This window comes from Silene latifolia, chromosome Y, assembly GCF_048544455.1.
Source record: "Silene latifolia isolate original U9 population chromosome Y, ASM4854445v1, whole genome shotgun sequence".
Lineage (NCBI taxonomy): Eukaryota > Viridiplantae > Streptophyta > Magnoliopsida > Caryophyllales > Caryophyllaceae > Silene > Silene latifolia.
Window position 1 is genome coordinate 115,474,296 of NC_133538.1, and position 7,923 is coordinate 115,482,218.

Below are 7,923 nucleotides of genomic sequence, written 5' to 3' on the forward strand. Positions count from 1 at the left end.
CTGGGCCAATTGTTAGCTATTTCCTTTTTATGGTAGTTGTTATGTCAAATTTTCTTTATTAGGATTAAACTTATGTTTTGTTGAAGTCATTTAAAATTGAGAAGGATTTATGTTAATTTGTTTACAAATTAATTGTTAATTCGTTTACTACTCATGGCATGTTTTATTTTGTTACAAAATAAATTATTGATGAACAAAATTAGGTATACTAAAATATTAAACCTACTACCAAAAACGTACGCATAAAACTAGGTTAATAAACACATTACCTCGTAAATAGATGACATAATAAAGATTACATAGGGAACTTAAGAAACACAATTTACTTGCAGCTTAAAAAAGAACAATATCATCATGAAATAACATTGGAATATTAAAGAAATGTCAGAACTCAATGGCCTTTTAGATTAAAATATAAATTTATGAAAATCGAATTTAAGGAAGGTTATTTATATGTATATATTGTATATCTTATACTCCAAAAAAAAAAGATAGTGGTTAATTTTCTTTAAATTGTATCAAATATTTTAGATTTAATGTTATATGTTACTTTTAATTTACTATATTGGCCTTTAGTTTTTTGGAGGGAAAGTTTACTACATTAAGTGTAATTTTGGAGGGAAATTTTACTACATGTAGACACCTCGTTTCTGCACCCCTCGCAAACCACCCGGTGATGATTGGGCCGCATGTTTGATTCGCGGAACGATTAGTGACAGTTTGTAAGATTATCGTCAAGTGATTGCTCAAATATAAATGTCAACCTCTTAGTTGCCATCTACGTGCCGATACGGTCGTTTTGGCAGTAATTAGAGTACATTCGGAGTCCGGGTCAAAAACCGTCTCCATTTTCTGATAGCTGTTAAATCCCGAGTCGGAATGTTCTGGAATGTTCCGGAATGTTCCGGATATTTCTATTCCATATTTCTCAAATTTTATCTTTTGGCAAATAATATCCCGTAATATTTAAAAGATAATCGAATAAATCCGTCCTACCATAACTTAAACGCGGAGAATCTTTCTTAAGCAGGAGGAAACCTCCTGGGAACAGACGACAGAGTCTTTGCGCCTCTTCCAAGAGACGCAGTGGCTGCTGCGCCTCTTCCCGGGCCCTTCTTTGCATGATTTACGTATCTTTTTTATATCTTTCCGAGATTCACTTCCAAAGAGTCTCCGAAACCCTATTCCTTCACGTGATTAGTATAAATAGGAGCCTTCGTTCCTCATATTTCTCACGCGAGTGTCCGCCCTTCTCTTCTCCCTTTGCATTCTAGACTTCGTTCTTACTAATTGGCGCCTACGTGCTTGGACTTCCGACCACGTAAGCTCGGATCTTTCCGGGTACCAGCCTCTCCGTTGCATGACCGACCAATTTGACCACTACACTCAATCAATTTAATTAATCAATCGTTTTCCTCTTTCGAGGGCACTCTTTCCTTGCATTCGCGTCGAGCATCACTAATCGATCTTCTTAGTTCTTCTCGTTCCGTCAACATGTAAGTCTGAGGGTGTATAATTCCTTTTATTTATTGCATTTAATTATTGTATAACAATTGTAAGGTTTATGTCGAAAGCATCTCATTAAAACCGATTTCTAAAACCATCTTTAAAACCTGCTTTGGATTTCCGATGAGATGACAATCGAGAAAAGACGCAGCAATCGCCGCGCCTCTTTAAAGGAGCGCAGACTGCCGCGCCTCTTTGTGAGGCCGCAGCTTCTCGCTTCTTTTCTTCTTCCTCCGTCCTCTGCAATTCGTATCAAATTTATTTGTTTTGTTTGTTCGTCTGTTAATTCTCCGTCATAAAATCATAATAATTAGCATGTATATTGTATCATATATTTCATCATTCATTCACATGTTTAATTCATCTAATCCGACTTAAATTCCAAGTAATTCATATTTGCGGGTTTTCGTCACTAATATTCAATTCGAGTTCTAGGGATTCAATTCGTTCATGTTGAGTTTCTGGGATTCATTGTTGATATGTTTTTCATCATGTTCATTGTTAATCCGCCGTCAATTCATCATGATTAGTTAATTATTCGCTTGTTTGGTTCGTTCATTAACATCGACCCTTCACATGTTTAATCTGTCTTTGTTTCCGTCATCCATGTTTATTGTTTTATGACCTTAATCATATGTTAAATAATCTGCAAATCACTTTCATCCGAGTACATAATCTAAATCAGTCCATTAAAATTCACCAATTAACGTTAACAATTGCAGTTTTGGCTTCACAGCCACAGAGTTCGTCCTTGGAACAGACGCAGCAACTGCTGCGCCTCTTCCAAAGGGCGCAGTGTCTGCTGCGCCTGTTCCAGGACGACTTCTGTCCCTGAACTCCTTTTCTGTCTTGACCTAGATTAATTAGTTTATGTATCAATTAACTAATATTCGTAATATCGCTAATTCCTGTTCGTTAATTCGTTGTTTTATTCTTTTATTTCTTTTTTATCAAATCATCCATTTTAAAGGTATTTTCGACATAAATCGCCTATTCCAATGTAATCAATGTAATTTTCATTATTGTAATTTTATCGTTGTATTTGGTATCATTTGTATGTTCTCACATGTAATTGAACATTAAATCCTACTTCGACCCAATTGTTTGCCTAATTAATTGTTCACCGACTTAGTCTAATTTTCACATGCTAGGATTAATCAATGGATGTTGCATTGCATGCATATAGCCGACGATATATCAAGTACGAATAACTTCCCTAATCATTAGTAGAGGCCGCTATCGAGGCGGGCGGGATTAGGTGTTCGATCAAAAGAGCTTCCTAATACGTACCCTCACCCCTTACTCCGGATCTCCGTGAGCACCCGTGTTCATTGGCATCCACGAGAGTCATTCTAGACATAGAATGCTAAGGGTAACGATTGCTTAGTGTTCATGTCACTACTTTGTGTCTTGACATGACACGAGGTATTCGCACGGTTCCAATTTCCCATAAAAATTGGTGGCGACTCCATACAAAATGCAAACGCTTGTTTTCGAGCCCCTTCACTCCCAAGCGCCCCCGTGGGCGGCCCGCTGTCCACAGTTTGGCGACTCATTGGGGATTATACACTTACGTGTAGCTAGGGTGAAACTTGAACAAGGTTAGGGAATAAGTTTGTACAAGACAATTGTCGGTTTTCATAACTCGGTCTTCCTAGACCGTTTAATTCGGCCTTCCTAGGCCCAACCCAACCCATTCGACCAATCGTCCCGTCTAAACGGTCCTAATTCTTATTTGGGCCTAAGGATGGATAGCGGTTGACGTCATCCATACCATGGTGCTTACTCTTGTTTGTATCAAGGGCCTTCACTACTTGAGGAAATGGACTAGGAATCGGCCTTACTCTTGTTTGGCACGAGCCTCTCCACCGACTTCGGGTTTGATGGTTCGGTATGGCAACCCACCCTTTAAACCAAAACCCTTCTAAAAGCACTCAAAGATCCTGTTATAATGCTTGTATAAATGTGTAAAACTCTACATGATCACCATTTCTAGACAAAACCATGACAAATTTTCAAAAATCAAAACCCAATTTCAAATCAAGAATTTCGAAATAAAGGCCTTCAATTAGCGCAAAATCCGGTCAAAACTCTGTCCGTTTGTCGTGTCAAAATTCGGGCCACAAGCCCATTTCAAAACCTCACTTCGAGTCCACTCCTACAACTACACTACAGTTGGCTAGGACACACATTTTCAAAGACCCTGTCTTTCTTCAAAACTCACTCAACACAAGTGGCACACACCCACTTCACGAGTCAAAACTTTTCCTCTTTTAGCAAGTGTGATGGAATGGTCGATTGTGTTTTGATTCGTCGCCGATCTCTTACTCAGTTTTCAAGATGCCTGGGTCAAGTGATGATACGAACCTCCAGCAAATTCAAGAAAGTAATGATCGAATCCTAGCCGCGCTAGCCCAAATGCAAGTTACCCAAAACCAAACCTATGACCGCCTCGAGCTCATCGAAGGCCGTATCTTTGACGTAGAGGGAAGGTTGCCTCCCATTAAAGGTGAAGTACTACAATTTTCCGATGACGAGTCTAAGGATGAGAATCCTCTCATGGGGACAACTCACGGTGAGAAAAGGCTCCAATACCTAGAGGAGCAATTGATGTACCTTAAGGGGGATGACATTTACAAGGAGAACAATCGTAAGTATGAAGCCGTCAATTCCAAATTGCCCACTAACTTTAGCATGACGGATATCCCTAAGTTCAAGGGACATGAGAACCCTTTGAACCATATCCGTGCCTTCAAGGATTACATGTCTATCAAAGGCATCAAACCCGAGATGTTCTTAAGGATCTTTCCTTCATCTCTCGACACCATCCCAAAGCAATGGTTCTACACTTTAGATCACAAAAAGGTCGCTACTTGGGAGGACGCCGCAATCGAATTCTCAAAACAATACGCGGATAATGCCGAGATCCAAGTCAATATGCGCACTTTAGAGGTTCTTACCCAGAATGACAAAGAAGGATTCACCGACTTTCTAAGTAGGTGGAGGAAGACTAGTACTCAACTAGTAGAACGCCTTGATGAGGCCACTCTTGTGGAAAAGTTCGTGGACAATCTCAAGCCCATATATGCCAACCATTTGAGATATCAAAACATCAAGACTTTCAAGGACTTAACCGTATTAGGGACACGAATTGAAGATGACATCCGCAAAGGACTCTTGTCCAAAACGGTAGGTCGAGGATATCAAGGGTCCACAAGTCGTTCATACGGCTCTACTAGCAAGACCGACGAAGTTAACCTTCTCGAACCATCCAAGAAAACTAGCCCACCAAGGAAGTTCACAAACCTTGGGGATACATACTCCAATGCTCTAAAAAGGCTAGTGAAGCAAGGCAAACTCCAACCCATTGGACCTACTCCCGAGCCCGAAAGGAAGTCCAAATTCTGGGACGAAAATTCCTACTGTGAATACCATAGGGGTAAGGGGCACGACACCGAAAAATGCTACAAGTTGAAACACGTGCTTCAAGATATGATCGAAGATGGTCGACTTCCAATTCCACCAGGAGGTAAGCCTAATAACACTCAGAATCCTCTTGGAGTTCTAGTGATTACAAGTGATGAATCTACCTTAGATTGCTCACATCTCATTTCTCCCGCCGAGGATGAAATTCATGCAATTGAGAAAGAAAGACTCTACTCTACCATCTCCCCTACCATTTCCGACTTCATCGCCTGGGCAAGGAGTGTAGATAGACAAGTGTGGGAACTAGAAAACATGGTAACAATCTTGCGCAATCCCAATGCAACACCTAAAGGGCGCGTACCATTGACCTTCTCTCAAAATGCTACTATGCAAGAAGTCATCACCGTGGTCGATAAACTAGTCGATCAAATCATACAACTAGAAAGTGACATCATGAGGATGAGGGAACTAGCCGCAATCAATGGAGTTTGGGCCGATGACGATGAAGACGAATATCTCATTGAAAATTCTTTAGTCAAAGAAATAGTCCAAAATGGCGAAGACCAAGATGTGGATCACCTGACTCGCTCGGGTCGTCCATACCAAAGCACTACTCAAAACGGTCCCACCAATGTCATCACACCAAATGACAACGAAGACGACCCCACTGATCATTTGCTCAAGCAATTACAAAAAACCAAGGCTGATCTTTCAGTCTGGCAACTAGTGGCAAGCTCATTTCCACACCGCCAAGCTTTACTGCAAGCTTTGGCCAAATTGAATGTGGCACATAACTCTACTCCCGAAGATGTAGTCAACTTGGTCTTCCAAGAATCCCCGAAACTAAGTAACCCTGTTACTTTCTCGGATGAAGACTTGCCACCTTTTGGCGCCAGTCACAACCTTGCTCTATACATCACCGTCATCCGTGTCCTAAAGAAGAATGTGCCAATGACCTTGGTAGATGATGGCTCCGCGGTCAACGTCATACCCCTCAAAACGGCACACAAACTAGGCATGAGAGAGTCGGACTGGACTCCTACAAATCAAGGTGTACGTGCATATGACGGTACACGACGAAAAGTGGTAGGACTTGCTAACCTAACCATAGCAACGGGACCAATCGAACGAAAGGTTAACTTCCAAATAGTGGACATCGAAGCTTCATTCAACATACTTCGGGAAGGCCTTGGATTCATGCTTCTAAAGCAAAGAACATCCACCCTTCATCAAAAGATCAAGATCCCACTAAATGGCAAAGTTGTGACAATCACTTCGTCCGCCTATCAAGGCAATAATCGAGAAACAATCAAACAATCAAGTCCTCATGGATCCCATATACGAACTTGGGGGCTTCCAAAGTGTAAATGTCATAGAAAGTGAGTTGGCACCCTTATACTATAATCCCTACTCCAACTTGGTGGTCAACCACATTCTCAAAAACCAAGGATACTTCCCTGGAATGCCTTTGAACCCAGTTCGGAAAAACACCTTCGCGCCATACAAGAAAGGCAACTCATCGAGAATACCACTTGGACTAGGGTACAAACCCACAACAGAAGAAGTTCTCGAAATGCTCGCCCAAGTCCAAAACCGCAAGTATGTAGGAGTCCAAATGAGGCCATATCTTCCTACCCTCAATGGATACTTCGTTCAAGAAGGAAGTTCGGAACTCTTTCATGGATTTCCCGAACCTTGGCATTACCTCGAGAAGAAGTTAGCCGGAATCGAGATCTTTCACGATTGCTACTTCATCCCTCCAGAAACGATTCCTACCGTCAAAACCCGTCAAGCACCTTGCTTAGACGAACAAGCTGTTAGCCTCCTGTTTGGAGAGGACCGATTTGTTAGGGCCGCGCAGGATGAGATCATTACTACGATACTTCAAGACGATCGCTTCAACCCCACCGCTTTGATCACAGAAATCGACACCAAGCAGCAGAAAGGGTGGAGAAAATCAATCAAATGGACCAACAGTCAAGGAAGACTCTTCAAGCTCACCACTGGAGAAGGAGAGATGTTCAAAGAAGAACCAGAAGACGACGAATTCGAATCAGAGTCGGAGTCGGAGTCAGAGTCAGAGTCTAGAGGAGTCATTAGAGAGTCTACTCCTGTCGTCATCCCCACTCCCCTCGTCTCTCCTAGCTTATTTTCGAGTAGTCACGTAGTTCGGGAAATGCCCCACCATCGTCCCTTTGCCGCCACTATCCTTGGATCAGTTGGCTTCTTTGTTTCAACTTTACTCAAATCTTAATATGAATAAATCGGGTTAACGCTTACTCTTTGCGTTATCTTGAGTGCAATTCTGTTTATGATGATACTGAGGATGACCAAAACCCAGACTTGACCGAAATACCTCCCTACGTAGCCAAAGAAATACTACAGGAAGGGGAAGGGGGACCTGTAATTGAGGACACCGAACCCATCAATGTTGGAACCGAACTAGAACCCAAAGAACTTAGGATAGGGACTACCTTGAGCTCAACCGAAAGAACCGATTTCATAGACCTCCTAAATGAATTCAAAGACGTTTTCGCTTGGTCCTACAAAGACATGCCAGGATCGACAGGGATATCGCCGAACATAGGATTCCGATTAAACCAGGTTTCAAACCCGTGAAATGAAGCTTGACGGATGAGAACAGAGTGGGCTCTGAAGATTAAGGAAGAAGTTGACAAACAATTCAAAGCCGGGTTCATCAAAGTTTCCGAGTATTCTGACTGGGTAGCTAACATAGTACCCGTGCCCAAAAAGGATGGGAGAATCCGAGTTTGTGTTGACTTTAGGGATTTGAACAAAGCAAGCCCAAAAGACGACTTCCCTCTACCTCACATCGACATATTGGTAGACAATCGCAGACCATGCATTATTATCCTTCATGGATGGATATGCGGGTTACAACCAAATCAAAATGGCCATGGAAGACATGCATAAGACCGCGTTCGTCACCCAATGGGGAACCTATTGCTATACAGTAATGCCGTTCGGATT